This window comes from Hordeum vulgare, chromosome 7H (genome assembly GCF_904849725.1).
Source record: "Hordeum vulgare subsp. vulgare chromosome 7H, MorexV3_pseudomolecules_assembly, whole genome shotgun sequence".
Classification (NCBI taxonomy): domain Eukaryota; kingdom Viridiplantae; phylum Streptophyta; class Magnoliopsida; order Poales; family Poaceae; genus Hordeum; species Hordeum vulgare.
This window is the reverse complement of record NC_058524.1, coordinates 478,011,419-478,019,176: the sequence shown is the minus strand read 5'-3', so window position 1 is coordinate 478,019,176 and position 7,758 is coordinate 478,011,419.

Here is a 7,758-nt window from a genome sequence, read left to right as displayed (position 1 = left end):
CACTTGATGACTTTCATTTGCCTAGGTAGACTGTGATTTCTAGTCCTCAACAGCATTCACTTATTGCTATTTCTTCAAGTTGATGTTTCTGCTAAGTGAATGTGATCGGACCCTATTTTCCCTCTATGCTATACTTATCCAGTCTATTCAATTCTTCATATGCGTTCTACTTGAAACTTTGTTCAAAATCCTCACTGCATCCTTGCCAGCTGATGATTTTGTAACGAAAATCCTCAAATCTTCGAAAAATTGTTTTCTTCAAAGGAACAGTAACTGAACCCCCACTTCCCACGATTGGATAGCCACGATCTCCACTATCTCCACCGCATCGTACGGGAGCTACACGTGTCCTGCGGAGACGTAGAGGCAAGGGCTATTCGGTCCGAAACTTTCGCACCAAACAGTAACTTTCGGGCTATAAATATGTCCTTAACCCCCTCGGTATCATCTTCTTCGCCTCATCGCTCTCCTGCCACAGCACACCGAACCCTAGCGCCACCGCTGGTATTCTTGTCGCCGGCAAGGAAGAGCTTCACTGCCTCAACCTTCCCGCCGCCAGGATCACGCCGGAGACGGAACATCTACGTCCGCCGCCGCCGTAGACGTCCTCTGCTGCCAAGTTAGGGTGCATTGGACACTTGACCGAAGAGCCTCTCCATCACCACCTTTTTGTGTTCTTCGTTCGCACCTTCCAGGGTAATTATATCCCATTTTTACAACAGATTAGATCTAAAATTTTACCTCTCCCTTGTGAAATCTGTTTTTCTTCAAGATACGATGCGCACATGATTCCTCAAACACTATCCATCACCACAATCATTGATGAACTAGCTAAGCATCTAAGATTCACGAGATTCCTCAATTGTGCGAATTTTTGGATCTGTACAACTCTGGAACCCAAGAACAGACTGCTTAAGCAAATTCCTCAACCACTGGTTATATTCCTCAAACTGTCAAACTTTTCCTTTTTCTTCAAATCTGAGAACGCATATGACCTCTCCAAATTCCTCGCAACTATACTCTGTTCACAGGTACACACATGTCAGCTGATGAATCTCTCGGTTCTCATCACATTAACTCATTTGCAGCGTTTCTGGAAGAAACTCTTCAAGGCTCATTAGAATCCTCAAGAGTTCAAAATCCTCAGATAGTTCCTCGTCTGAAGAAAATGGAGGAAGAAAGGAAACAGAGGGGAGGAAAGAAACTGGAGCAGAACACAGCTGTGGACATTCCTGATGACATATACCTGGACTACTGCACGCCTGATGATGAACCTGAGACTATGCCTAAAAGAAAGATTAGGCTGCAGAAAATTGAACGCAGATGGGCAAAGGAGTGGAAGGAGTACAGGTTTGTGACTCCAAAGTATGCGAAGAAATTCGCCTTGAAGCCTCCTGGCAAAAGGGCCCCACTTGAGGATCATCAAGTTGCTCATCCCTCAAGTCTCATGACACTTGATGACTACCCAGAGGAAAAAGAAAGGCATCTGGCCAAGCTCAAGAAACAAGCAGAAACAGCAGTGAAGAAATTTCATGAATCTTCAGTTGCTGCCTCCGGTGCTGCTCATTCCTCAGCAGCAGAAACCTCAGGCTCCGAGATTCCTCAACCAAAGTCTGTGCCAGCAAAGGCAAAAGCTTCAAAAACCCAAGAAAAGTTTGCACAGGCTTCAGTCACCAAACCTTCAGCTCCAAAACCCTCGGTTCCAAAACCGTCCACACCAAAACCATCAGCGCCAAAACCCTCAGCACCAATCGCATCCACACCAAAGTCCTCAGCTCCACCTCCAAAGCCAGTACAGAAGAAAGTCGTGAAGACTACGACTGCCAGCTCCAGCTCCTCACTCCCAGCTGCAACTAGCTCGGAGACAAAGTCTTCAACTCCCCATGTGAAGACTTTGGCTACTACTGAACCTGCACCTCTGCCCAGCCCAAGCAAAATCATCACAGTCCCGTCTGCATCAAAGGGAAGTGAAGAATATGATGATGAAACTCTGGAAGCCATCATCAGGAACAAACAAGAAAGGGTAGCACAAGCATCAGGCAGTGCTATTCCTCTGGCGATGGACCCCAAGGTGCTCCTCGATTTCATCAATGTGTGGTATGAAGACCCAAACACACCCATTGATGATTTGAAACTTCCTCCTGGTGTCAGCCACATGGTAGCTACTTTCATAAACGAAGCCAAGTGGAAGGAACAGAAGGCCAAGCAGGCAAAGATTGCAAAGGCCAGAAAGGAGAAATTCCTCAGGCAAAATGTTCTCAAACTGACGCCTGAAGCATTGGTGTCCACCCAGGCAGAACTGCAAGTCTTGACTGACAAGTGTGAGAAACTGTCAGATCGAACAAGCATCAAAAGCAATTTCATCAAGCTAGCCACTAGTGCTGTTGATGACTACAACAGACGTCACCCCCCACCAGCACCAACTCCTCAGCCCCTGGTTGAACAGCCAAAAGATGCATCTCCTGTTGAGGAGGAAATTCCTCAAGCTGAGGAACAATACCAAGAGCGCCGTGCTGATGAGCCGACCATTGAAGAAATCATCACTAAGACCGCTCCTGATGAAACTGCTACCGATCCAGCTGCTTCACCAAAGCAGGCTGATGACTATGTTCCAGCTGGTTCCTCACTGCCAGCTGAAGAATCTGTTAAGAATACACCTTCCCCAAAAACTTCAAAGGTGAAGAAGTTAATCCCGTCTGCATCAGACGCGAAAAAGACAAGGGCTGCTGAAGAATCTGCCTCAGCAGAAGAAAAGATTGAGGCAAAACGCCTCAAGGAAATTGAAGAATCTGCCCCACTGGACCCGGTGCCTCTTAATGTTGCACCCTCATTTGAAATGGTCGTCGTTGGTGACCACACTACGAGGGAAGATGAGGAAATGAAGGATGCTGCCTCTGAGGAGCATACTGATGAGGAAATACAGATTGATGACAGTCCTCAACCTCATATTCCTCAGAAAGAGACTACTGAAGCCTCAGCTGCAGCAGCTGATGAATCTGCTTCTGCCACAAAGTCAGCTGATGAAAATCAAGCTGAAGAAAATGTCCAGTCTGAGCAGGCTCCTCCCGCTGAACAAGCTGATCAAACTCCTCAAGCTGAGAAGGATGAAGAAATTCCTTAGCCTGATGCTCAGCTAGAACAAGAAATTCCTCATCCTGAGGAAACTGCTGAAGAAAATGTTCCCGCCCCTGACAATGAATTCATTGTCCTCAACCCAGAATCTGCCATGGTTGTTTCCCCTCCCATTCCTCAGCACAATCTCAATCCAGTTCAGCGCCTGCCATTCTCGAAGAGGCCAAAGTTTCAGAAAGAGAACTTCTTTGAGGAACGTATGTATTTCATCGGAGAGAATCCTTATGACAAGCCTCAAATGAGGCATCTGAAGTTTTGGACAAGGACGCAGATGAACTACTATGCTTCTGTGCTCTGTGGCCGCAACAAGATATTCCAGCACAGGCACATTCCTCATGCTGACCTTGAAGACATTCCCTGCATGGAACCAGTCCTCAGTGTACTACATGATGCAGGTTTGCTCCCTATGTGCTCCGACATATCAGATTGGAATAGTGAGCTAATTCTTCAGTTCTATTCAACTCTGCACATCTCGGGCAATGCTGATGACATCAACACTTGGGTGTTCGACTGGATGACCCAAAATACTCACTACAAGGCTCCAGCGTCTGAACTCCTCAGAGAACTGCCCGTACCAATTCCTTCAGAAGGGGCAGTGAAGCTTTATGGTGAGCGTGAGCTGCCAAATGGAATGATGGAAGTCCTCATGAAGCCTTTGTCTGCAGGAAAACCCTCAAGAACCACATTCCTCGTCCATGAGCTAAAGTACACACCACGGTCTGTCTACCGCATTCTCTGCAGTGTGCTAGAGCCAATCAAAGGCCATGATGATGACGAAGATGTCGTCGGCCTCATGAAGAACATCCTCTTCAACATCATTCATGGTATCCCCATGAATATCCATGATTTCTTCTTGAGGACTTTGGCTGACAATGCAATGTGCCCCTATGATCACAAAATCTATGCACCATGGATCATGAGATTCCTCAGGACAAGGACAGGCATCAACTTTCACGCCGATTTCCAGAACCATGTTGGTTATATGCCTCCTATCCGGGTAAACAAGAAGACTTTCGAGCCCATTGAGGGAAAAGGAAAGTCTGTGATTGATGAAGGAAACAGGCCCCTTGATGGCCAGTTCAAAGAACCAGATGCATATTCCTCATGGGACGACACTGAGACTCGTCCGCCAAGCCCAGTTCCTCCTCGCGTGCTAACCACCAGAGAACTTCTTCTCAGTCTTCATCAGAAGGTGGATCACAACCACAAATGGGTCAAACGCCAGTTTGGTGCCATTGTGAAAACCCTCACTGAGACACAGAATAGTGTGAAGCTTAATCATCACTATCTGCATGAGGTTTTTGATCGCACCTGGGCTACCCTTGCACATCTGAAGACCCAGACTGAGCTTGAAGAATTGAACTTTGAGCAGGACTTTGACTGGTCGTGGCCTCCCAAGAAGAAGTTCAGGCCCATTCCAGTGCCAGATCTTGAAGACAGCTCCTTCTCGTCCTTCCGCACTGCCGAATCTGATGAGGAACAACTTGACACCGCGACAGGCCCAAGGAAGAAGACTACACCCAAGAAGCGCCAAGGATCTTCCTCAACTGCCAAGCAATGAAGTCTTCACGGGCGTTAGTCCTCAGTTTGGCCCTTTTTGTCACTTGATGACAAAGGGGGAGAAACTTGAGAGTTAGTCTTCAAACGGGATTTATTTTTGGGGCTTATGAACTATATTTAAGTTACAAACTCTTGGCTCTTCTGAAGTTTTTATGTAATGAGTTGTAACTTAAGCCCGATGGTACTCTGACGCTTTTGAACGTTTTTCTTCGCATGCTTATTCCTCAAGTTTTAATGCACGCATGCTGAAATTCGTCAGATACCACTTGCCATCATGCATCCTCATTCTCTTCATATGATATGTTATATGTATGCATGATTTACAAGATTCAGGGGGAGATCTCCATGATATAAATCATCAATGTGCATATGCTATAAAAGCAAAATCCTCAAGGTATGCACATCTTCAGGGGGAGTCTCTGTGAATCTTGTTTTCAAATTCCTCAAATGAGTATTTACACTTCATATTTTTGATCCCTGTTGAAGACTTAACCTAATTGTCATCAACCACCAAAAAGGGGGAGATTGTAAGTGCATCTAGTGCCCCTTAGTGATTTTGGTGGATTGAAGACTTATAGGTTAAGTATCTAATGTGTTTTTAAGTGTACACAGGATCTATAAGTCATTGAGGAGTTTGAGATATTGAAGAATATCGACCCCTAAAAATGTATGTCTTCAGTTGATGAAATTGGTTTGAAGCTGAAGAAATGAATCGCGAAGAATTTACGATGAAATGGATATTCCTCATGAAGATATTGATATTGAGAAGATCGGTGGTTCCTGAAGAATATCGTTCTGAAGAAATTGAAGCGTGAAGATTTTCGTTTTCTGTTTTACTTTCTTTGCATTTGATGAATAGGAACACCGTACTGTTAAAGGGGGTCAAAGTAACACTATGGAATGGATTTCCTCATGATGCTCAACCCAAACCAAATCCTACCAAAAAGCCTCAAGTGAGGAATATGAGTGACATGAGGACTCTCACAGTTGAGAGTCCCGACCGTTTCGATAAGCCACGCCAAGTCACTGATCTTATCCACTCCAACGGTCATATTATTTAAGGGCATTAATGTCAAATCATGTCGGGATGCTCCCAGGCTATAAATAGCCACCACCCCCCCCCCCCCCACAACCACTAGCTGTTTGGCTGCTCCATTAGAAACTGACACTTGTCATAAGAGCAACCCAATTCCTCAGAGCTTTCGAGAGTAAATCATCAGTGAGGAAATACATCACCCACCGGAACCACAAACCAAATCTAGTGATTGAGCATCACTGAAGAACTTGTTCCTGTGTGGGACTGAAGCCTTTTACCTTTGAGGACTGTGCATCCTCCAGACGGTTAGGCGTCATGGTCTAGAGCAATCCAGCAGTCAATTGTGGATCGCCGGGTGACCGAGTTTGTGAGGGTTTGGAAGTCTGCCCTGAAGACTTACCACGAGTGTTGGGCGAGGACTGTGTGTCCTTAGCTCAAGGAGAATACGGTAGGGACTGTGTGTCCCGGGACTGGGTGTCCTTTGGTTTAAATACCAAGCCGCTCCAAACCAGATGTACAACTGTCACAGCAGTTGAAACTAGGTCATCAACTACAGTCTTCACCAAGAATCGGGTTCTAATTCCTCAACTCTTTACATTCTCTGTATTATGTGTTGATGACTTTCACAGTGACTGTTTGAAGAATTTGCTGAAGACTCTCTCTGAATTTCCTCAACCCCAAATTCTTCACTTGAGTAAATCATCATCTGTATTCTGCGTGCCTGCTTGTTGTGCAATCTGTTTTCATAATCTTCACTCTGTAATACTGCTGTTGTGAACAATTGCACAACTGATCCTTAACTGTTTCCGCTGTAAGTTAGTCATCAGCGAGGAATTTCCTCAAAAGGAATTTCCTCAGTGATGAAATTCTAAAAATCTCCTATTCACCCCCCCTCTAGTCGATATAACGCACTTTCAATCATTAGGTGTCGTTGGACGCGCCCTCAGGTGGGACCCGTCATGTGCATTGTACATTTCTTAATGGCCTCGCGGAAGGGCCTCTCGGGGGTCTCTGAGCCATCCGGTCTCCCCGGATTGCTTGGGCACGGGTGCCCCAACTAGGTGGCCCATGACGGGTGGCCGCCAAGTGCACCCAGTTCCATCGTTATTGGGGGAAGGATGGCATGCTGATACATCTCCAATGTATCTAGATTTTTTTATTTCATGTTATTATATTACCACTTTTGTATGCTTCATATGTCATATTATATTATTTTTATGGACTAACCTATTAATTTAGTACCTAGTGTCGGTTAGTCATTTCTGCATGTTTTTTGTTTCGCAAAAAACCATACTTATCGAAGCCCAAGCATGATAAAACTTTGGAGTGATTTTTTCTAGAACATAAGAGACCCTAGAAGTTTCGAGAGGAGACTAGAAGATGCATGAGGGAGCCACAAGCTCACACAACATGCCCTTGGGGGTGGGGGCTAGGCCTGTGGGCCCCTGTGAGTATGTTTGACCTCAAACTTGACCTATAAATTCCCTATAATCCAAAAACCCTCTGAGCGAGACCTAAAATAATTTATCGCCGCCTCAAGCCTCTGTTCTTCCGCAATCTCATATAGAGGCCTTTTTCCGGTACTCTATCGGAGGGGAAACCATTTGGAGACCATCTTCATCAACCTTGTTGCCTCCATGATGATGTGTGAGTAGTTTCTACATGACCTACGGGTTCATAGCAGTAGCTAGATGGTTTTTCTCTCCCTTTTGATCTTCAATAGTCCATCCGGTCCTTCTTACTCTGCCTATTAGATTTGTATCAAGTGAAACACTACAAAGTTTGACCAAATTTATATTAAAAATTACCAACATCTACAATATCAAATATATATACTATGGAACTACATTTCATAATGAAGCTAACAAAATTAATTTGGTATTGTGCATGTTGATACTTTTTTGTATAAGTTTGGTCAAAGTAGAGATACTTTGACTTCGTGCAAAACTTATATGCACACGGAAAAGGACCAAAGGGTGTATAATGATCTTCTCTAAAATTTGTCGAATGTAACCTTTTGCAATTTGTTT